At 38.5% G+C, this 24298-nt stretch overlaps 1 non-coding gene across 1 annotated transcript; it reads right to left on the bottom strand.

Moving 5' to 3' along the window:
• Positions 1-14569: 14569 nt before the first annotated feature.
• On the bottom strand, positions 14570-14697 carry LOC142428461 (small nucleolar RNA ACA64). The gene has a single exon (XR_012780359.1). It is a non-coding gene; the product is annotated as a small nucleolar RNA ACA64 (small nucleolar RNA).
• Between the last annotated feature and the right edge of the window lie 9601 nt (positions 14698-24298).

The following is a 24298-nucleotide window of genomic DNA, read 5'->3' as shown; positions in this document are numbered from 1 at the left end:
GTAAATGATGCCTTTTCACTCTCAAATTGCTGATTATTTCAAGATGTCATACATATTAGGTGATTTTCTTTTTTTGTTTTTTCCCCTGTAGAACAATCTACCATTTAATTGAAAAGTAAGCCCTATATGAGTTAATTTCCAGATCTAAAGGGTGACTAAGGGCCAGTCTTGGAGCATATACCATCCTCCATATAACTCATAAACCTGTTTTTATGTGTTTGTTTTTATGATTGTGAGTTTGGGTCACAGTTTCTCCCTACTCTATCCAGGACTTTCTACTGATCCCTTTCAGAACAATTGGAGGAGTCACTGGGAACGGTCTAATTCTCCATGGCTGTGGAGATTATTTTTTTCGTGGTCCATGAGTTTATTTTTCAAATTGTTTCCATGAGGACTTTTGACATTATGGCACAAGAAACAGACATGCTACACAGATTCTCTACAACAAAGACAGGAGAGATCACATTAAACCGATACAGATGATAATTCAGGAATCCTAAGCTTCACAGGGAAGGATAGAGAAGTGGTTTGAACATTGTTTAAGTGAAGACACTGAACATATGGAGTAAGTGAAGAGACTGATTCATGGATTTATCTCACATATTTGGGATATTCTATCAAGAGATACCAGTCCCTGGGAAAGGAGATCGTGCCCAGAAAAGTAGAGGAGGAATAAATATTAGGAAGACTGTCAGGAAGATAAATTGACACTGTAGCCGCAACAATGGGACTAAAACATAGCAATCATGAAGATGGAGCAAGACTGGACAGGCTTTGGTTTGATCAGACAGTTACTCTGAGTCTGAACTGAGTTGAAGGCACCCATGAACAACACAGGTGGGTTTGGATTTTAAAACTCCAAACTTTGTTAACAGTATCCACATTGGTCAAGGTGTTCGATATAGACGGACTCCAAAGTTGTCCCGAGTTAACACATATTAAGGAAATCATGTTTATTTGTTTTCTATGCGAACGTTTGACAGGTTAATTTCCTTTTCAGCCTCAAGTTCTATATTGTTTTTATTTTCTTTATTATTTTTTGTACATCCATTTATTATGGCTGATTTTGGAAATGGGAATCAATAACTGAGTTCAAGTGTTTTCTGAACTCCTCTTCCCACTTCCCCAGGATCTGTGAAGAGAATCTTATTAGCACCTGTAAGGTTTGGCACACACTCAGAGAATAAGCTTTCTTCCACACCTAAATGTGCCTCCACCTCATGCAACTTGAAGCTCGTCTCTTGCGTAGGTTACTCAAATTACCCAGCAAATACTAACTCATGAGTTGAAGGTAACATGACCTTATTGACTTCCTAGGAACCTATTCATATACCATTGCCTCACAAGCTTTACTTTGGAAGCCATTTTCCTCATTTCATTTTAGAAATTTTGAGTGTTTCAAATAATACTTTTCAAAAAAAATAATGGCAGAAAACTAACGAATCCACAGAACTATTTATTTTTAAGAGTTGAGTTTTGTCTCTTAACTGGTGATTAGAAAGTATAGATATATTGACTTAAAATATGTACATTCTATGAAAGAGTATAATATACAATTTGAATGTTGTATGAACACCAAATTAAATATATATAATCAGACATCATTTGAAAAGATGTTAAAAAATATATACCTGTACTTAAAAATATTTAGTAGCATATTTACTAATTGTTCACTATATATACACCATTATTGATTATGTACTTATGGGAAATAAACATAATTGGCAGCTTATTCTACTTTTATTCTACCTTGTTCTATTCGATCTAGCTTAAAAACCATTCGTAGACACAATCAGAGTAGAAACATAGCTTTGGGGGGAATATTCTAATAGATTCTCCAAATAAATCTTGAAATTCCAGTGTGGATAGATACTTGAGGATTATGTGAGTCACTAAGTTGGTTAAATATAGAATGAAGACTAGAAAGAGTTGGTCTATTTATTAAAAAACTAAAACATTTTCCCATTCTTTTAGAATGTGACCTTCTCTGGTCCATAGCCCCCACATGTCATGACTGAAATACAGAAAAATGAGGTTTTCTAAATTGGATATTGGAAATAAAATTTTGCCAAAATTCAAATACAGAACCAAGTGTCTTGCTTATTAATTGTTAACAATAAGAAAGTGCATATATTCAGGTAATTTTTAAGAAGGGAGAAGGCAAATAGAATTCCATGGTTATCTGAGAAAAGCGTGGGTGCACTTTTTCTCTGGAAAGGAAACATACGTGACACATCTGTTCACATAATTTGAACAAGGTTGACAAGTTGTAGTGTCATTAGCTGGCTGTTGCTCTGTCTGAGAAATCACCATCTAAACTACATGAAAAATGTACATGATATCTCCCTAAAGTTTTGAAGAGAAGTACTTGGGTAGTCAAAGCTCAGGAACTGATCATTCTTTATTTTCTGTATAATGTGAGCAGCATAGTACATGATTTGTTAATGAAGAATATAATCCTAGTGGAGAGTGGCTAAAGATGCAAGAAGGAACTTGGAGCCTGTAGATTCAAAATGGAGACCGTGGGCAGTGGGTGACGTCAGCTGCACAGGCAGCTGGAGATACCCACTCCATGCCAGTAGGTTCCATAGGTGTAAGGAAACCCCCACAATATTGACTCAATGATTTTTAATAAGTTTTGTAAAGATCATAATAATACTAATGTATGACAATGTTCACATCATAGAATAGACATTTCTGATTTTTCTTTGTATTCGTCCCCCTTTCTCTATTTCTTTATAATATTTTAAATAGATAAACCAATCCAATTTACATACAGCCTAATAAATGAATGCTCAAAAGAGTAATAGAAGTTACTTTCTACCTTCTTCTTTCTTTTTTTTAAAGTATTTTTCCTTTTTAAAAAAAAAATCATTTTTGGGGGGGGGGCTTGTACAACTCTTATCACAATCCATACATTCATCCATTGTGTCAAGCACGTTTGTACATTTGTTTCCCTCATCGTTCTCAAACCATTTGGTTTCTACTTGAGCCCTCAGTATCAGCAACTCTTGTCCTTTCTTTTTTCTTATTTTTTCTTCCAGTTGTTTGTTTAAGGAAACATTATGAATGATCAGCATTTAAGTTTCTTTAAGACTTGCCATACAACTAAAATGTGAACATCGTGTGAACATCTGTGTCCTCTGAAGATAATCTTCCTTCCTGTCCAGGTAATTAGAATGTCTTCCTGAATAACATGAAGAGAGATAATAATACAATTCTAAATATACAGAATTTTGTGGTAGTATTAATGAATATTACCTTGGTCCACAAGGAAAGAACATATATTGATCTCTGAGCTAAGATAGCAGGAAGAAAAGTAGAAAAATGGAAAAGAAGTTATGATTTAAAAATTGTACTTCTTTTTCTCTTTAAGTTTTCCAGAATTGAAGAAGTATCAAATTATGGAATAATTGCCTGTTGCTGCAGCTATTTTTCTTACATTGAGATGTTATTAGCTTCATGGTAACCAATCTCTTAACTCTCAATTATGATCCTTTTGTGGAGCTTATTGTAAAAATTTCCTTATAGTAAAATTTCCTCATACTTCTTATAAGAGAGCAAATCCATTTTCTTTTTTAAAAATAATTTTTCTATATTGTATAATCAATGATCACAAACCTAGTGTCCTAATACAAAATACATTCATTATATCAGCTTCTGAACTTTAGAAATTCTTTGGCCAGGATGCATTCTTATTAGAAGGCTTAATTGGGGAAGTAGTCACCTCAAAACCTTCTTAGCTGTAGCACAGTTCTTGTTCTTGGGCTGGTTTTTACCAGAAGGCTACCCTCAACTCCATAACTCCTTATCACTAGCTTTCTCCATAGGCAGGTCATGACCTACCAGTTCATTCTACAAGGAGGGGTAAAGACTTAGAGTAAATCTACTAGCAAAATAGAATCATGTATGATTATGTATGTATGTATGTATGCTATTTTCCATGAAATATCCTGAAGCACCCTCGTACAGCATTATGTAATCAAAGGAATGATACTAGTTTTTTAAGTGTGAGACTCATCTTTCCACTATCTACGTTTTGGTTACCTAAGAGTTACTACTCTTATTTGCACTCCAGGGGAGCAGATTATACAGGAGTAGATTCTAATAGGCAGGGGTCATTAAATAATCTTAAAGTCTGTCCAATTCACAGGGCTGTAGTTTAGCATTCAGACAGTCCTCAATCTTGGAAAACAAGCAATCAACATGTTTTCATCCATGACAGCCTCGCTGATCATCCCATCCATTTCACAAAGATCCCAGAGGTAAGAAATATAGTGCTATAAAATAAAGATGATATCAGAGGGCAACCTGTTAGGTGACTGGTGAATGATGAAGTTGCTGTTCTTCTCACTATTATTTGTGGTATGAGCTCCTGACTTCTTATCCTAGCTATTATTCAAAGTCTATTAATAATGACAGGCCTAATTTCTCTTTAACTTCTTCCTCAACTTTCCAAATGTAGATGATGACACACATCAATCTCAGAAGGGCAGTATGAGGTTTAGCATGTAAAGGATTTAGCCCAATATTGTACAGAAGCACTTTTGAGTAAGAATTCAGAAGAAAACAGCATAAATCTTTAAAGAGCTGGCACACAACAGTGTTAAGGAGGAGATAGAGTGAGTCTAATTTAATACAGACAAGTGAAGCCTAAGGGGTGATTTAATTGTGATCTGCAACTGTAGGAAAAATTGTATATATAAAGAAACTAATTATGTTGTATATTCAGCGAAGCCCAAATTACATTTCTTTTGTAGGCCACACATTTTTAAAAAGAGACTTGAAAATATTTAACGATATATTTCTCAAAATCAAAAAAAGCAAGCTCACTACCCTTACGTCCATTCTGACTCCTCATGACCTCCTGTGAGTTTCTGAGATGATCACTTCTAGGAGTGCAGAAAGCCCAGTGCTTCTCCACAGACTTCCTGGCCTGGCGGTTTCTAACTGCTGACCAGGTGTTTCGAAGCCAAACACGTAACCACACATCACCAGGGATCCTTCTCTCGATGAACTTTAAAAACATAGTTGTTAAGTGTATTTAGACCAAATTGAAAATGCTGTTAACATTTTCCCCTTGTTTTCTATATTTTTAAAGCATAGATTACTTACAAGGGTAATATTTCCTCTAAAATAAGTAATTGAGCAAATTTTAGTTCCTTATTCAGGAAAAAAATATGAGTCAAATTTTCTGAATTTTTATGCTGTAAGCCAGTGGGTTGAAAGAGAGGCACTACATGAGCAAGAGATGAGAGATAAGTAGAGGAAACAAACGTGATTTGGTCTGAATTTGATCATTGCACTACTGAAGTTGCAAATATATTTATACGTGAGATAAACAGTTGCTATGAAGAATGCTTCACTTGTAAAATAATCCTTTGAAAATCGTAGAACAAATAGAAAAGGAGAAAGGGGTGAGGATAGTGAGGCTGGATGTTAGAGAAGGAGAAAGACAAGAAAGGAAGGGCAGAAGCAATCCCCCTGGTTGTTGGGCTAGATTGCTTGGACAGTGGCCGGCAAGATGGTCAAGTGTCAGGTACTATTTCATACAAGGTTCCTTATTGTGAAGGCCCTCAAGTCCAATGTCTCAGCACACTTCATATTCACCTCAAGCACCGTAACAGATCTTCACCTGCAGTCTGCATTTGACTAAAGGCTTACCCCCTCCTAAATCATTTTGTCTCACTAATTATTGTTGACCAAATGTTTTTTATCCTGATCTCTATTTTCATTAGAGTATCTATCACCTGTTCTCTAGAGTAGTATGTATTTATTTTTAGTTTATGAGTTCGCACCAGATAACCTTTCAAATATGTGAAGAAAACCACCCCAATTGTCCCTTAATCATCTGTTTTTTTCGTTATCACTATATCGTCAATTAAAGGGCCTGAATGTTTCCACAAAGGCTACATCCCAACACTGCAGCTACTAGAGAAAATAAGAAAATATGAAAAAATTTAATAGAAAGGTGTGGAAGAAATGTTGACATACCTATGAATTTTATTCAAGACCAGTTGCTTAATGGGTTTATCACAAAGACACAGACTGGCTCGTAAAACAACAGATGAGTGAGCACACAATAAAAGCCGAGCTGCAAAGACCATTAAACACTAAAGATAGATTGCAGAGTAGAACTTGCTTAGGTAAGAATATCCTACCCAGTTCCACACCATGATGATTAATGTGTGCATATGTGAACTTTATGAAAAAGATAATGAATTGACTGTCCTTAAATGATGCCATTTTGGTGACCTATTTGGCTTGCTCTTCTCACTTGGGAATCGGCTGACCAGTCTGTTAAAAAACTAAACGCTTAATGTTGGTGGTTCTACCAACGAGGTGGGGGAAAAACAGAATCATTTATCAAAGGAAAAGGAAAGAAGACTAATTAAGATTTCCTTTTATGCTGGGAAGAAGGTGCAGACCAGTAGACAGGGAGAAAAAGATTCCACAGTTTTTAATAAATGCACTTTGTACATCCATTCAAGGGTTAACAGAAGCAGGAGCTTAGTCTTGCTGTTATGCCTTGCTTTCTACCAACTGTGGCATCATTGAGCTGATTCTAATCACAGTTTGCATATTTCTTCTTGTTCCTCAAAGACCTTATTCTTCTACTATTTCCATTTTAATACCAGACCCTATGAAAACACCTACTTGTATGTTAAAGTCATCCAATATTGTGTGATTAGTAGTGTATCTATGAGTAAAAATATTCAATTTGAAGACTGTGACAATAGAGAGCAAAGGCTACCTCTGTCAACTCTCCAGCATTAAACATCAATCAATCAATTGGTATTGTACTTAACACTATTCTAATAACCCAGGAAAACATAAAAGACATAAGGGTCACAATCTCTGGCCTCAAGTAGCCCATACATTTTTCAGAAGAGAAATTACGCTTCTTAGAATGCATACAAAGCTGAGCAGATCAATGCAAATGACTTCAGGATTGCAGCTCCCCTCTTTCAAAGCCAGTGTACATTTTTGCTACAGCGCCTGCTCTATCCACGTCTGCTAAACTGAAATCAATTAAAGAATTAAGACAGCAAGAAGTAAAATATATTATATTATTTGTAATATTTTAATTTATAATTTTTAAAATCTTATTTTTATTATAGTCTTGATAAACTCATATTGTTTGTTTGTTTATTTATTGCTAGCATCACTAGTTGTATCCACATTGAATTCTGTGCTATATGTTTATATCTCAATCTAAATATAAGGATTTATATTATCCAGATATGTATGTATGTGTCTATGTGTGTGTGTGTATATATACTGCTAAATAGGGGTTATACTGCTATAGGGGTTTTCATTTAATACAGGTATCGCACTCATACTTGGATTTAGACAAGGGAGCCTGGTGAATGGATAGGGGGAGTCTTGATAAGTAAGACTCTAGCTTGAAGGCTTCCCGCGACTGCTCTTGGGATGTCATACTACATGTACTGTTTTGGAAAAAGTAAAGCCTGAGTGCTCCTGGAGGGCAAATACGTTTTGGACATATGTCCAGGAGCGACCAGTCCCTGGAGAAAGGCATCGTGTTTGGTCAAGTAGAAGGGCAGGGAAAAGGAGGAAGGCACTCAGGAAGATGGATTGACACCGTGGCTGCAACAATGAACTCTAACGTAGAAAACCCTGTGAGGACCGTGCAGGGCTGGGAACTATTCCATTCTGCTGTGCACAGGGTCTCTGTGCCCACTCAAGGGCACCTAACAATCAACAGTGATGTCTTTCTGACACCAGATGACTGACTCAAAGAAATCCTAAGCAGTGGCCACTTTGTGCTCTACTGTATGGAGGATTCCCTTAGAAACCAAGGTTCAGATTCTTTCTACTTCCTGCGCTTTCGTTGTTTCTCATTTATCTTGGAAGGGAAAAAGGTCCACAATTCCATGATTTCACTTTCACATCCCAATATACCTTAGACGTGCATTGCCAATATTTATTCTTCTGTGCTACAAGGGGAAAAATGGTTGTTCCCACACAGATGTAATAGAAGAAATTCTAACCCCATTGTACTGTCATATCAGATAATCATTTAATCACTAACTAAGTCTAAGGCACTGGGATCAGAGGATTCAAGAACTCTGGGAGACTTTATAAACCTTTCCAAATTAAGCACTTATTGTTACTTCGTTGCTCCCTTGCTACTTAATTTTCTTGAGTTTCATTTTAGGAGAAATTTGCTCCTTTAGCCTTGCACAGTTCATCTCAATCAATATGCTATTCTCCCTAGAGGTCCCAAATTATTCCTTTCAAATGTCTTTTTTATCTACCCTAGGAAACAACACAAGCAAATGGAGTTTGACTTCCAGCTGTCAAATCAAGAGCTGAGGCAAAGCCCGTGAGCGCAAATCATTCGCTTTTGCCTTGTTCAATCTGGGTAACGTAACACACTCCCAGGAATCGACCTCCACCCCCAAGAGAGAGAAAGGAGAAGATGTCAGATAGGATAACCCCCGAAAGTGTTTTTTCTTTTAAAAAAATAATACATTATTCATTCACATACAAATAGCCAGACAACAATGTCCTATTTATGTTCCTTGACATTCTTTAATAAGTATTATGATTTATAAATGGGATAGTTTAAGTGGCCCACCCTATTACTGCCATTCAAAAATGAACTTAATCCTTTCTATAATCCCATCTCTCGAGATTCACACTCTGAAAATGTGTTGGTAACATTTCCCTGATTTTTTTCTTTCTTTCTTTAAGGACTAAAACAACAAACAAAGCTCCCTGGTTGACATGCACTGCTGCAAACCACTGATCACCCATTGACCACACCTGGAGAAAGCTCTCTTATCAAGGAAACACTATTTGGAAATCTTTGAGACGATTGTACATTTTTGTTGTTGTTATACTTTAAATTGTGAATGAATATTGTTGTTACAATTATATGCCCCCGTGTCACTTCTGAATAACAGGGATCCTACATATTTCAAAAGAACAAAATACTGCTCCACCTTCACACTCCTTGCAAGGGTTTGAATCCATGGTACAGTCATGGGGCCAAGTCCACTGTGTGAGGGTCTCCCTCTTTTCTGATGACCGTCTGATGTACCAAGTATGGTGTGTTTCTGCAGGGACCCTTCCCTCTTGATCTCATGTCCAGAGTCCATGAGACAAAATTTCACCGCCTTAGCTTCTAAGGAGCACTCTGACTATAATTTTTTCAAGACCAATATTTGCTCTTCTAGCATTCCATGATCTTTTCAACCTGCATCAAAACCAAAATGCAGAGGTATCAGTTCTTCTGTGGCTTGCCTTATTCATTGTCTACTTTTCACATGCAAAATAAAATAAAATACTGTACCTTGGGTCAAGCACACCTTAATTTTCAGGGTGACATTTTTGCTTTTTAATACTTTAAAGTGATCTTTTGCAGTAGATTTGCCCCATTCAATATATTACTTGATTCCTTGACAGTCATTTCTTGAAGTTTGATTATAGATTCAAGTAAAGTGACCATCTTTCCCCATTTATAATGAGCTGCTTATTAGTCCAGTTGTAAGGATTTTTGTCTATGTTCAATACTGATGTCTGTAGTCTTTGTTCTTCATCAGGAAGAGCTTCAAGTATTCTTCACTTTTACCTAGAAAGGCTGAATCACATTACAGATTACTTATGAGTTTCCCCCATTCAGATGCCACATTATTCTTCATTTAGTCTGATTTCTCAGATTATTTACTCTACATACACATAGAATGTATATGGTGAATGAGTACAATTCATGTATATACTTTTCATGTTTTTAAAACATGCAACATTCTCCTGGCCAATGTACAAGTTCTACATGAGTACAATGAACTATTCTGGCATATTCATTCATTGCCTTTTTATCCATAATTGGTTATGAGCCATATAGTCATTTAAATTTTCCTAGCAACTTCCACAGAAGTAAAGCTATTTATATTATTATTTGCTTCCAATTAAAGTCTATTTGACATAAGCATCGACAACCCTCTTTTCAACAACTCTTCTAAATCTAACTTGAAATTTTGGCAGTTCTCTGTCGATACACTGCTGCAAATGGTTTTAGTCTTTGCCAATGTTTTGTTTTGATATAATACTGATTTTGCTCAATGATTGTTTAGGATCACCTATTTTTGAAATGGGAAAAATATGCATTTAGTCTAATCATTTGGTCAGATGTCATCCAAATTTGGGGGCACAAATGATTGCTTCCAGCACTTCATCGATTTATTGAAGCATCCTCAGTTGGTTCTCTGCCAATCCCTGGGGCCTGTGTGTTTCCCTGGTGCCTTCAGTGCAGGACGGACTTCTTCACTGGGTACCATCCGTTCTTGATCCTGTTCTAATTCCTGAAATGGCTGAGTGTTGACCAATTATTTTTATTGCAATAGTGCTAGTTATCTCTTCCAAATCCTTTTGATACTTGCTAAATCCTTCAGTATTTTTCTCAAATAATAATTCTATGTTGAATAATTTCTTTAGTTTTTCAGTGTGAGAAATGCCAAGTGTGTCAATTTTTATACTGCATAGTATATTATCGCATAGTTTACTGTGCAGCAAACTGTATGGAATGGCAAGTGGTATGGATTAAGAACTTTAATACGGAATGCTTCCACTGCTCATGGCAAAATTGTGTTTCTCCTGGGACTGACTTCAGGAGATGTTGGTGATGCAGTGCCATCTCTCCCTCACTCTCTATTTTGTGTACACACTTTGTTTTAACTGATTTTCAGAGTTGAACCTATTTCTGGTTTTGTTTTTACAGGCAACTTTTCTACTTCCTTTGTAGCATCCAAAGGGATCCATGTCATGGAAGTTTCAAAACAAACAAAACATTGGCTTTTCTGTTTGAATGACTGCCGTGTATATGACAGTAATGTCATTGGAAGATTTTAAACCTAAATTACCTGATTAGATACAGAGATGTCCCTCAGATGTATTTTGTGCACTTTCCATGGTCGTTCAATCCCACCCCCCCACCCCCCCACCCCCCTCCACACCCCCCCCCCCCCCCCCCCCCCCGCAAACAACATGGAAAATCGGGAGAGCCGTTTTTTATTTTTCCACTGTCCTGAATCCTCAGACCCCATCAAAGCACACCTCGAGCTACACATCCCACTTTGTGTTCCTCACTGGTGCCAGTCTTCCAGCTAACTCCATTTCTCCTTTGTAAACGTTAGATGTGCTGACCTATTTAAAAATATAACTCAGGTGCCTGGCGAACCATGCTGCCTGCCAGCTCTTCAGATAAAGAAGATCCACTTATTAATCTGCTCTGTCTCCATCTGCCTGCTCAATTGGGATTGACTGCTTGCTGTCCAGGCTGATACCAGAAAAATCTGATTGAGGACAAGAATCTCTTTGTGCGCCCCCCCCCCGCCCCCGCCCCCTGATACGACATAACAGGTCTGTTGCTGCCTGCGAGTTAAGCTGATGTGACACGATGTCAGATGACCTGCCATTGTACGTCAGAAATTAAAAAGAAAATATTCTTTCCGACTGGAATTCCTTATGTGATTTTTATTTCCTTGGGCTTTGAGCAGATTGAGTATTGAATTGCTTGACTGGAGCCCATGGATAATTTAATACCTGCAACATTCGTCCCCGGGTGAATTTCAGCCACATTTGACTTGTTCAGCATGGCGTCTCAGTTCTAACCATTTCATGGAAATCTTGTAAATATTGATTGATGAAATCCCAAAGAAATACATTTTCTAGCTCCGATTCTGAAATCCACCAGAAAAAAAGTCCTGATCTCTGTGTTCTTCTTCCCCATTCTACATTTAGTAGTGTGAGGTATAAATATAATTTTGTGGCCAATCCTTATCCTTCTCATTTGTTTTTACAACATCACAAACAAACAAATAAAAGTAATGCCCCGATTTGTTTCACCGAGCAATGCCTAAATGAAAAGCAAATAGCGTGGCTTTAATCATTTTTAAGTAAAGTAAAAATATTACTGATTTTTCTTTCCTGGTAATCATTTTCAGTTTTGATTTTGAGGTATTGGCTGTGCAAATAATATAAACATTTTATGTATGTGTGCTTGTTTATATACATACATACAAGCACTTATAGAAAATGAAAACAGGTAAATAAACTATAGATATGTGTGGTATATACCTATACACATACTCATATACATAGAAAGAGAGAATCCCTCCTCGGCCACAAAATGATTGCAATTCCATTTATGAAGCACTGGAATTCTAGTATGAGGTCCCAGGCTTTTTAAATAGCAAGTACCGCTCTCAGTCACATCTAGGATCAAGCCTGACTGACTTATGAAATTTCTGTGATTTTTCTCACTCACAGCAACCCGATGTCCAACAGAAGGAAACCTTTCTTGATTAAGCAAGAGCCTCACAATTGCTGCTGTGCTGGGCCAGTTGTTGCAACGCTTGTGCCAATGAATCTTAGTGAGGGCCTTTTTCTGTCTTGATGGCCTTCCTCTACTTTAGCGAGCATCATGTCCTTCTCTTAAGAGCATGTCCAAAATATTCAGAGGAAAATATCCCTATCTGCACTCTGGCTGCACTTTTCTCAGACAGTTATTTGTTCTTCTGTCACCTGTGATCCACTCAACATTCCTCGCATCATTAGAATCCAAGGGCATCTAGTCCTCTTTGATCGTCTTTCCTCACTGTCCAAACTTTCACAAACTTTGGAGGCATTGAAAACACAATGATTTGGGTCAGGTGCAACTTAGTCCTCAAAGAGACAGACATCTTTGTCTTTTCAAACTTTAAAGAGAGCATTTGCAACAAATTTATCCATTGAAATATGTCATTTGGTTTCATGATTCTTATTTGTAGCTGGAGATTGTGGAGACACGTAAAATAAAATCCTTAACATTTCAGCATCTTCTCTGCTTATCATGATTTTACTCATTTTTCCACTTTTGAGAATGTTTATTTTCTTTAAACAATTTGAATATATATATATATATATATATATATATATATATATATATATATATATATATATAAACAAATGAGGAAAAGTAGCCTCACAAATAAGAGTTAAATATTCTTTGAGAATTCATGACCATGACCAGCAATAAAGAATAAAATATCACTTCCTTAATAGTCTGCCTTTTCTCTTTAGTCAAGGCTAATCATTTGTTAATTTGTGTAAGCTCCAGTGCTAAGAAATTTACATGCGAATGAAACATGTGACTGATCTTTGCTTTTTATTATGAATTAAACAGTATGAAATGTAAATACTATTGGAGAAAGTATAATCTCATTCATTCAATGTAAATAACAATGAATACATTAATACATGTACTGCCCTCTCTTTGATATTCAGTTGTGGTGAACGTGTCTGAGTGTGTTTGTGCACAGCTGTGTGTACGTGAATGTGCACAGTATTTGAGGTCCTGGCAAGAAAAGAACTCGATTAAATAAATGAAAGAGAACACTGAGCCACAACAAAAGGGACTGAACTTCAGAACTACTTTAGAAGAATATAAAGAAATCCCTTTCACTAACAATAGGTGCATTGTAAGAACACAATTGTGTTTTATCCTGTCACAATAATTTAATGTTGACTTGAATATAAAATATTTCCTAACTCTATGTATACCGTTTCTCTCAGAGCTAGAGTGGAAGAGAGAATAAAAGGCAAGATTTTGCATTAGACATCAGTTTGGTTGTGCACTCACACATCTTTTCTTTTTAAATCATTTTTTGGGGGACTCATATACCTCTTGTCACAATCTATATATACATCCATTGTGTAAAGCTCATTTGTACATTTGTTGCCATCATCATTTTCAAAACTTTTGCTTTCAACCTGAACCCTTGATGTCAGCTCCACATTTATCTCCTCCCTTCCTGGCCCCCTCCCTCACGAACCCTTGATAATTTATAAATTTGTCTCTCTTCACCCACTTTTCTGTTATCTGTCCCCCAGGGGAGGGGCTATATGTAGATCATTGTGATTGGTTCCTCCTTTCTCCTCCACTTTCACTTTCCCCTTCCCCTCCTGGTATCACTACTCTTATTATTGGTCCTGAGGGGTTTATTTGTGCTTGATTCCCTGAGTTTCCAGCTCTTGTCTGTACCAGTGTAGATCCTCTGGTCTAGCCGGAATTGTAAGGTAGAATTGGGACCATGACAGTGTGTGTGGTGGGGGGAGAATTATTAAAGAACTAGAGGAAACTTGTATGCTTCATCACATTGCTTGCTATACTGCACTCGGACTGGCTCATCTCCTCCCCACAACCCTTCTGTAAGGGGATGGCCACTTACTTACAGATGGGCTTTGGGTCTCACTCCGCACTCTCCCTCATTCACAACGATATGATTTTTTTGTTCTTTGTTGCCTGATATCTGATCCCATTGGCACCTTGGGATCACACAGGCTGGTGTGCTTCGTCCATGTCGGCTTTGATGCTGCTCAGCTAGATGGCCACTTGTTTATCTTTAAGCCTTTAAGACCACAAGCCCTATATCTTTTGATAGCTGGGCACCATGAGCTTTTTCACCACAATTACTTATGCACCTGCTTTGTCTTCAGAGATCATTGAGTTAAACAGAGAAAAGAAATATGGAAGAAAAATATTCTTTTCTTTTTTTTTTCCCCCTGTTGGGACCTGGGTTTCAGCTGCCTACAAGCAGGCAGCAGGTAGTGAGCTAAGGCCCCTGGTTGCTCTGGGCACTGAATCTCACCTGCAGCCACGGGTGATGCCGCAGGTGATTTTCAGCCAGCATGGGGGAAAAATATTCTTTTGAGTCCTGCCTATAGCCATATGCCTTACGTCCCTCACAAGCATCTAGCTCCTTGTTTATTTTCCTCTAGGATCTGTGTTGAAGGAATAGCCCATTGGAAACCACTTCAAACCCAAATTAGAGAAACCCAAAATTCAAATCCATGTCCATCAGACCCCAGGAAACCCCCTGGATTACAGGTTACACTGGCTCCAAGGCATTTTCGTGACTGTCATCTGGACAGAAACAGCACATCAGGCCTTTCTTCCATGTTATTGCTGGGTGGGTTTGATCTCTTTGGGACACACTGGGGCAAGATAAATAAGATAAACAAATATCAGAATATGAGATGATAGGATGTGACTGGAAATGTAGAATTGTGTGAAATGTCTAGGAAACGAAGGATACTGTATGACCAAGATAGAGCATTCAGAATAATCTGGAACAAAAGTCTTTACCATATGTACCATGAAAAGACCCAACACTGCATGGGACATAGTAAAATTACTCCTGTAGGGTAATATTAAAATATCATATCCAGTTCATTATAGCCTCCAAAAATGGAAAATGCTATCAGATTCATCTTGTCTACCCTCACATAACTATAACAATTTACATTCAATGAATGTCAATCCTAGACCACTACCCAGGGCTCAAAATAGCCAGTCTCTTTGGGAGCCCAGGGAGATATCCAGGCAGGCAAATGAAAAATGATCCTTGTGATAAGTCTAGAGAGAACATTATTTCACAAATTACCAAGAAATTAATCCACTGAACAGCAAATGTTATTTCCTGGGTGGGGGCGGGAGTAGAAGAGAAAAAAATGAGAAAATAAAGATTTCTCATTATTAATTTACTATTTGATTCAAGAAAAATGTTTACAGGCAAAGTTGTTTATACCTTAGATCGAATCATTTTCTCATGTACTCGTTATCATTCTCACAGTCCTTTTGTTTCCAAATTGTGTTTCCGTCTTGTCAAAAAGCTTTCTTGAAACTGATCAAGGTGGGTGGACAGAGGTTGATGAGGGGACCATTCCAACAAGTCAATTGGAAGAGAGAAAGCAGCCCCTTTAAAAAAGTGATCGCCTTACAATCATAATTTGCAATGTGATTGATTATTTAGAAATTCATCTTCCCCTTTTGCTCTAAACCTGCACCACAAATGCTCTGTGGTAGAAAACTCTGACCTTGCTGAGAAAAATAACAGTATCCGTGCGACGGATACTGCTATCTGAAAGGAGCACCTCAGCTGGCAAAATACAACAAAAACACCTGAACAGACCAAAGAGCTCGTTGCCTTGTTCACCTTCCTTCTAAATAATTCATCTGTATAATGATAATGACACTCAAATATTATAATTATAGCTGACTCTAAAAAACATCAATTCTGGGACAAAAAATGGGCAACCTGCCCCCACTCTTTTTCTCACCATTAGCTGTTAATGCCAAATAATGATCTTTATTCATTTCACTGACATAATATAAAACCAATGTAGATTTCCCATTTTTCATATAATTTTCATCTGCACTATTAGTTTCACTGATAGCAGACTGCAAAATGTTGTTAAGCTACAAGATGGAAGACACTGCAAAAACCTCAGCATGTTAAGAAGCCATAAAATTTTATTCAGTTCATTTACTGCTACAGTCCAGTAACCCTCTAGTCAGGGTGTGCTATTTTTATTGTGTATTTATTTAAAGGTTGAATATTGTGTTTCCGGATGAGACACCTAACGGAGTTCAACTGAATTCCTAGTTCACTGAGTGATACTCTACTTTGGGTGCATCATTTTCCTAGAAGTGATTTTGTGGTTTGGCCTTTGTGGAAGAAATAATAACAGAGAATCACAAACAAAAGTTTGCTTCTGAATAGGTGCTTCGTCTATGTGCACACTTCAGCAACCAGGGTTTGACTGTCACAGGATACTGAGGAACTAAACTCTCTTTTTTCTCCTCTTTCTTGAGTTTATGTCTCTTCAGAAGCAAACCTTGGTGTAAAGCAATGCAGCCAATTGTGTTCTGGGCAGCATGGCACTTGGCCAGAGGTGCTTGACTGCTCACAGTCTTGCAGGTCATGATGTCTTAGAAGTTTGACACAGACACAAGTAAAACATATTTTAGGATAACAGGAGGTATAATGTTAGGAAAACCTTTAGGGCTACTTATGAAATCATGACTGTTTAAAGCAAGTTTGTATGTCTTTATACCAAACCACATGACATAATATTATATGAGCTTATGGTATCATATTAAAGTTTGTGCATATGAATACATGGTCCAGATGGTATGCTGCACACACCAGTGTTGTCATTGTATGGAATGTATCCAAATATTATTAGAGCCTCTATCAGACTTCTCTAACTATAGAGCAATGACCACAACACCAGGGGTGGCTTTCCTGTGAAGAAAAATTCATTGACAGGGATGACCAAGGCCAAACCAAACTTACTGTCTTCGGATAGATTCTGAATCCTGGCAACCCTATAGAGCACAGTAGAACTGGCCCCGTGAGTTTCTGAGACTGGAACTCTTTACGAGAGTCTAAAGGATCTTCTTTTTCCCATAGAGTGACTGGTGGTTTTGAACTACGGATCTTATGGCGAGCAGCCCAACACAGAAGCACTGCATCACCAGGGATCTGCAACAAGAGCCAGAAAGGCAAAGAAGGAGAGTAGATTGGACGTGATCTTGCAGTACTTGGTCGTAGGGAGACTTAGAACTAGGTGTGGTATCCCCTGGGCTTATCGGACTTCCACCACATGGTATAGACTTATTTGGGCTCTGATTTTTGCTAGATGTTGTTGAGTTTATTCTGACTTGTGGCCACCCCATATGTGCAAAGACCAAGTGACTCATACTGTTTTCAGAACTATGTCCTCTCAAAAGCAATTTGTCTATTCTAAGACCTATCTGAGTGGGTCAAAGCCAACAATCTTTCGGTTGATAATCATGAGTTGAACTGCTCTCACCACCCATGGTCCTCATGAATTCAGTACCTAGGAGTAACCAGTCTCCCTGGTTAGTCACAGCTAAAACCATATGGAAGCCCCAGGTACAATCAATAGATAAAGGATCAACACAAACTACAATAGCAGACTGGCCAGACAAATGATACCCAGCATCCATAATGCATTCTTCTGTGTCTGCGACTTGTTAGGAACGTGGAAAGCAAGCCTGTCTCTACCTGGCCCCCTCATTTATAATACGGGCTGATAAGAAAACCTATGCTGGTTGCAGTGTTTTCTCTTGAAAGCAGGAAATATGGAGTTGATAAAAGCCAAGTGTGCATTTTTAAAGGCACATGAGAGATTTAAATCACCCGAGATACTCTGTATTTATTCATTCCAAAGAGGTACAAAGGCTCTGCCTGGATAGCATTAAAGAATAAAGGTTCAAAAGGAATATGTGAGAGTCCCCAGGAGACTAGGAACATAAGAATGCATTAAAATGAGATGGAGCATGTGTCCCAAAATAGCCAAATAATGACTATTCGTAGTTACTATCTTGTTAGCATCGATTGTGGAATATTTGAGGCCTGGGAGAATCAATGTATATGGTAAACAATCACCTCCTAAACTGAAATGTCAGAGATACGATACAGGATAATGAATATAGAATCTAGAGAAAACGAATGACCAAACAAGATAAACAAATTAAAGCAGATAAGCAACAGAGGGTGAGTGACTAATGATTGCGTTAGGCATAATCCCACTGAAAACCTGTCCATTTGAACAGCCTTTGCTTTACGGTGTCAACACAACTGACAGCTGAGCCCAGCACGCCACTCCTTGGCTTCTGGGATATAAAATGTGAGCAGTGGATGCTGAGATACAGGAGCCAGGTATTGAGGCAGTGGTGGGGAAAACCATTTCCAGATTTTACAGCTTCATGATCATCCATCTATCATTCCCAGAAACGAAAGCTTATTTCTTCTGCTCATTGTGCACCTGGTACTTGGTCTTGTGTTTGGAGAATCCCCACCTCTATCTCCCCACCACCCACCTGAATGATTTCTAAACAGCACCTTCTTATTTTATTGTCTTTCTTTTTTGGAGGGAAGGGGACTTGTTTTAAATTTTTAAAAGATGAATGCTGGAAGTTCTCTATGATCTCTTTTTCAATTCTCCTTTATCTTGGGCACCTTTCCCATTATTTCCATTTTGAATTGATTTGTGAACCTCTCTTGGTGGTTTAAAGAGTCAGCGGAGATGGGGATGATGATGGATCTCCTTGGACCTGGGTCAACATTGTTCTGAAATAAAAGGCGCTGATAGGCTTTAACGGTACACTCCATCACAGGGAAAGCTCTGCTCTCAGGCAAATATCATTCAGCAAATCTTTCCCATCTAAGAGGACAATATTAGGCAAAACTGAGATTTGAGGCCTAATCAGACCTCTACCCTAACCTGTGCTTGCCCTGAGGCCTCGTGATGTCATGTCCCTGCACTACTGCTCTCACTCCCCTCACCAGATACATTCTCCTCTCATCGCGAACCCACTCAATCTGCCTCTCTTTATTCTGCTTGCTCCAACCTGATGTGGTCTCATTTACTATATTGTTTTACATACAGCAGGATTTATAGCTTTGTTTGTGTTTGCCAGTCAGACAACCCTCTTCTGCTTTCCAAGATTTAGGCCAGTGCCTTTGACATGTTGCCAACTTCCATGGACACTAAAGAGGCGTAATTAAGCTATGACATAAGCAGAACTAACATAACCTAACGGTTTCACTTAAGATGATCTGATAAAGTTTTCCCATTCAACTGGTAAACTAATCCACTATTATTTTCTATTTAAATGAATAGAAATATAAGAGCACAGCTTCCTCCCCACTCCACCCCATCGTTCCAATTGCCATAGGATTTAAAAGCAGAACCCTTGATTTCTTGGACATGGCTGATACATTTTTTATGCAACTGGGGAGAAAAGTGGCATTTTAGCATAGTTTTTATACACATAAGAAGCTATCAAAGAAAATGAACTGAACACGGTAATATGGGAGGATGAGTGAATGAGGCCTAAATACACCTCTGGAAATGTCTGGAGATAGGCATGCTGTGTGATATGTATACTATGCCTGAGTGTTTTATTGAATCTCACCTTTTCCTTGCATTATGCACGTGGGTGCATTGTTTACACGAGTATGCTCTTTTTGAGCAAGTAGGGCAATACTAAATTTCTAACCATTCCTAAAAAATCACCCGATGAAAAGCCTGTGGAACACAGTTCTTCTCTGACATGTGTGGGGTCGCCATGTGGCAGAATCAACTCAAGAGCAATTGGTTTGGGCACTGTCTTTAAAGGAGGTGCTTTTAGACTGGCGGTGGGTGGGTGTATCTCATTAAGGGAAAACGTGTGAGTAATAAACAGTAACTGAGAACATTTCTATGAATATTTTCTGAAAGCTGGAAACTTTCTCTTATAGTGAAAAGGCATGAACATCTCATGGTGCAAATGTCCGTCGCAAATGGCAGGGAAATCAGCATTTCTGTTGGCCAGAGCAGTTTATCTGCCTACCATATGGGATGATATCTACTCTGCCAACCTGGGTCATAAACATTCATTTTCAGGGATTGCCTTGATTGTTCTTAAAATAAAGAGGTTAAAAGGTGGTTTGAATTTTACTCAGTAACCTATGCAAAAGGACATTCTATATTATCTTATCTTGATAGTGGGTGAACTTTCTGTTTGCAGTACTGGAATTTGGCATTGTTGGGGCTACGTGATGGATTTTGTAACAATATTTGGATGCAAACATGTTCCTAATAACTGGAGCGATCCATTATTTAGGTATACCTGGCAGGTATTATTCCTATGATGGGAGCAATCCAATTTAAAAAACAACTCTTTGCTACTAGTCTATTCCAAGTCATAGTAATCTCAAAATTGGCATGAAAGTTACCCCAAATTTTATCTCAAATGATCATTGAAACTACCTCGCCTTTAGGAGGCATTCAGGTAAGTCTCAATTTACCGATCACTATTATGATTGTTAGAATTGGCACATTAGAGTGGGGTGTGAACCAAAAAAAATAGTTCCTCTGGACAGAGTTCTCATAGTACACATTTTTCCACTAGGTGAGCTTTAAGCAACTCACTCTGAGTTAGTGTACCCAGCTGCCTCACCTGGAACGGTTCTTATTGGTCACAGTGATTTTCTTTTTCTTTTTTTTGTAAAAGCAGTTTTCCTTGAACCTAGATTTTTGTGATGGTTGATTTAAAAGAATAGCGTGAGACGGTGAAATTTTCTTTTCTGCTTGAGAAAAATGCTGCAGAAATGGTTGTGATGTTGAACGTAGCTTACTAGGACAGCACTATGGGAAAACATAAGTGAACGAGTGGTTTTCCACTTTCATAAAGAGTGAACTGTCTCGCTCTGGCTGTTTGTCAACTTCCAGGGCAGACAAACAGAGCGACACAATTCACGTACTTTTGCTCAAGACCAATGACACACCATTGAAGAGATAAGGAAGTTATCTGTATTATCTTGGATCTCAGTTCAGCGATTTTCATGACAGATTTGGGGATGAGAAGGGTCACTGTGAAAGTTGTGCCTTGGTTTCTGACAAACCAGGCGAAAGAGCATTGACTGGACACATGCCGTGCTTTCTAAGAACAGCTCCGAAGGGACCTAGAGTTTTTTCCATGGTCATTACTGGTGACAAGACAAGGTGCTGTTCTTAAGACCTGAAAGCAAACATCAATCAAGCGAGCGGAAGACGACATGTCACCTCGCCCAAAAAGGTGCTTGTCAAGTGAAATCAGAGATCAGATGATACTTATTTGCTTTTTTTTTTTTTTTTTTTGATGTGCGGGGAGGAGTGCATTTAGAGTTTGTTCCACTTGGTGAGGCTGTTAATCAAGCTTTCTATTTAGAGGTTCTGGAAAGATTGTGTACCAGTGTGTGACAAAAAAAAAAAAAAGGCCTTATTTGTGGTACATGGGGCTCCAGTTTAGGCCCCATGACAATGCACCTACTCATGCAGCTATCACCCTGGGTCAGTTTTTGACAAAAAAAAAAAAACAGCATTCCTTTCTTGCCCCATGAACTTGACTCACCTGGCCTCATTCTATGTGACTTTTTCTTTCTGTGACTGAAGAAGCATGCGAAGGGACAGCAACTGAACTACTTAGAAGAGATAGAGAAAAAAATTGAGGAAGGTGCTGTCAACAATCCAAACACGTGAGCTTGAAAAATGTTTCCAGGAATGTGTTAAGTGTAATGGAGACTACTTTGAAGATGATAAAGTTGTTTTGTAAAAAATATTAAATACATAGCTTTGGGGAAAATATTCCATTATTGGGGGAGGGGTATCCCCTCATACATCCTACTTGGAGAACATAGTGGAGTCGGTGCAATTGCTAATATACATCCTAAGGTAACTACATCATACCTTGGGCCAAATGGAGAACCCAGCGACAGAAACTTGATGAGAATGCCATTTGATTTCCCAAAACGCACTGCTGACGATTGATCCCAACCCCCAGTCCCCCTATATGACAGAGCAGGACTTTTCAAGACATTAAGGGAACAGACAGCCTATTCTTTCTTCCACGTGGCTCTTTGAGGTAGACCTTAATGTATTGGGGGATGCCTTTGGCTGGGTGGAAAGAGGACCTTACGACATGGTTGAAATCAAAATGAAGGCTGGTCCTACCTATTATCAGTGGCCCTAATGAAGGCTGTACAGATTTGCCTCCGTGCTCTATTACCTCAATTCATTTTTTTCCGTAAACCATAGTTGTATATACATATGGGTAGGAGTTTTAGGGTGATAAATCCTTTTCCATTTCTGCAGATGGAAATGTAATGAATTACTCATATGGCTCATCTAGCTGCAGTCTCTGTGATTCCCACAAAAAAAAATTTTTTTTAGAGAAAACATTTTCCTGATGGTTCTTAATAAGAGAACATGGGGGGGAAATACTGATAGGATTTAGCTGTGAGTGCTTGTTTACAGGATTAATTGGGATTGTCATTCTTTTGGGCAAAACTGGGCCATCTGAAATGTAGGAAGGAGGATCTTACTACCAACAAGAGTCAGGAGTGGACCCAGAAACTCCTCCTCAGTGAAGTTTCTTGATCCAGAAGACAGCTTTGACACCAGGGGAAGTGATCAAGGAAAAGCAGCCGCAGCAGCAGCAGCAGAACCAGGAGCCAGAGCATGAGACAATGGTGAATTTCCTGGCACACCGAGAATGTTAAAGCACAGTGCTGTGACACAGGATGCTGGCTTGTGGCTTAGTGTGCCTCTGGTTAATTAATTCAGGGAGCAGGATTTGCTGACCCATGAAGCTAGAGTTGAATGTCTTTGGATTGAAGTTTACATTAGAATGGTATGCCTTTTGGGCATTTTTCAGCAGGCTTACAAGAGCTTTGTAACATGCCCTGACTGAAAACCTAAGCTCAGAGCATTTCTCACCTGAATTGTACAGCTGATTGGTAACCTCTTAATCTCCCTAATAAACTTATAATTGTGACCATTGTCTGTGAGTCCTTGGTGGCTATTGCAGTGGATTACAGAACCCAGAAGAAAAGTACCACACCAGAAGAGTAGAGAGTGCTGTGGGAGACAGAATGATGCGTTATGGCTAAACACACCGATAGCCGTTGCTTTGGATTATCTTTTGATGGATGTTTGTATTGTAAACTCCCTTAGAAAATAGAGTTAGTGTCTCCCAGCACAGTGGGGAGGAAAAGAGAGAGCGAGAGAGCTGGTTTTCTGTTTGAAAGGTGATAGGCTTAGTGTCTTCCAATGGAGCTAAGTGTGGTCTTGCTTAGTGTCCTATATTATAAGGAGTGTGGTTCTTTCTTGGGGAAAGAATTTTAAAGACATGCTTAATACCCCTTATACATTACTTTCATTCCCCTAACTCAGGCTTTCTTTACTGTGTAAGTGTTAGTTAGCTCTCTTTGCATCGGTCTGTTGGTGCTTAGGAAACCACAGTTCAAGGTTTGTATTCTTACTATTGCTACCATTGTGCAAATTGTTTCACGTCTTCCTCCGGTATATGCAGCTGCAACTGGATAACTTGCTGGTTTATAAGCAGGATCAAATCACAGCCTCTCAACTATCTGTAACAACAAATGATGCAATAGCGCAGGATTCATTTCCTTCAAGCAAACTTCAGTCACTCCAAAGATTCACCACGAGGATTTCTTATCAACTGTAGCTTTCCGTTCTTGCTATAACAAATTATGCAGGGTGGTTGTGATCTTGGATCCCTCTGCATTGTACAGATGGAGAACATTGAGGTTCAAATCTGTTGACCTACAATAGGAAGGGGCATATTTGGAGAAGAGACTTGGGTTTTTTATGCCCCATGTCCCATTAATGAACATGAGTTCTAAAGTCCACTTTAGACTCAAATAGATGCCTGGTAGATTACATTGTAATGACTAGGAGAAAGGAACAGGGAAATTATCTGTGCATTTCATATGTCATATATGAAATAGATATTCCTCTGCTGATGGTGACGTTTAAGTGCTGGTGTCACTTTTAGCTGTGGTTGGTGCAGACCTTTGGCTGGAACTAGCAGCGATGCTCAACTCTGGAGGGGAGCACTTCTGGCAAGGCACGTTTCCCATTTACTGGCTGC

This window comes from Tenrec ecaudatus, chromosome 15 (assembly GCF_050624435.1).
Source record: "Tenrec ecaudatus isolate mTenEca1 chromosome 15, mTenEca1.hap1, whole genome shotgun sequence".
Taxonomy (NCBI): Eukaryota; Metazoa; Chordata; class Mammalia; order Afrosoricida; family Tenrecidae; genus Tenrec; species Tenrec ecaudatus.
The sequence above is the reverse complement of the archived record's forward strand: the minus strand, read 5'-3'. Positions and strand labels throughout refer to the sequence as shown.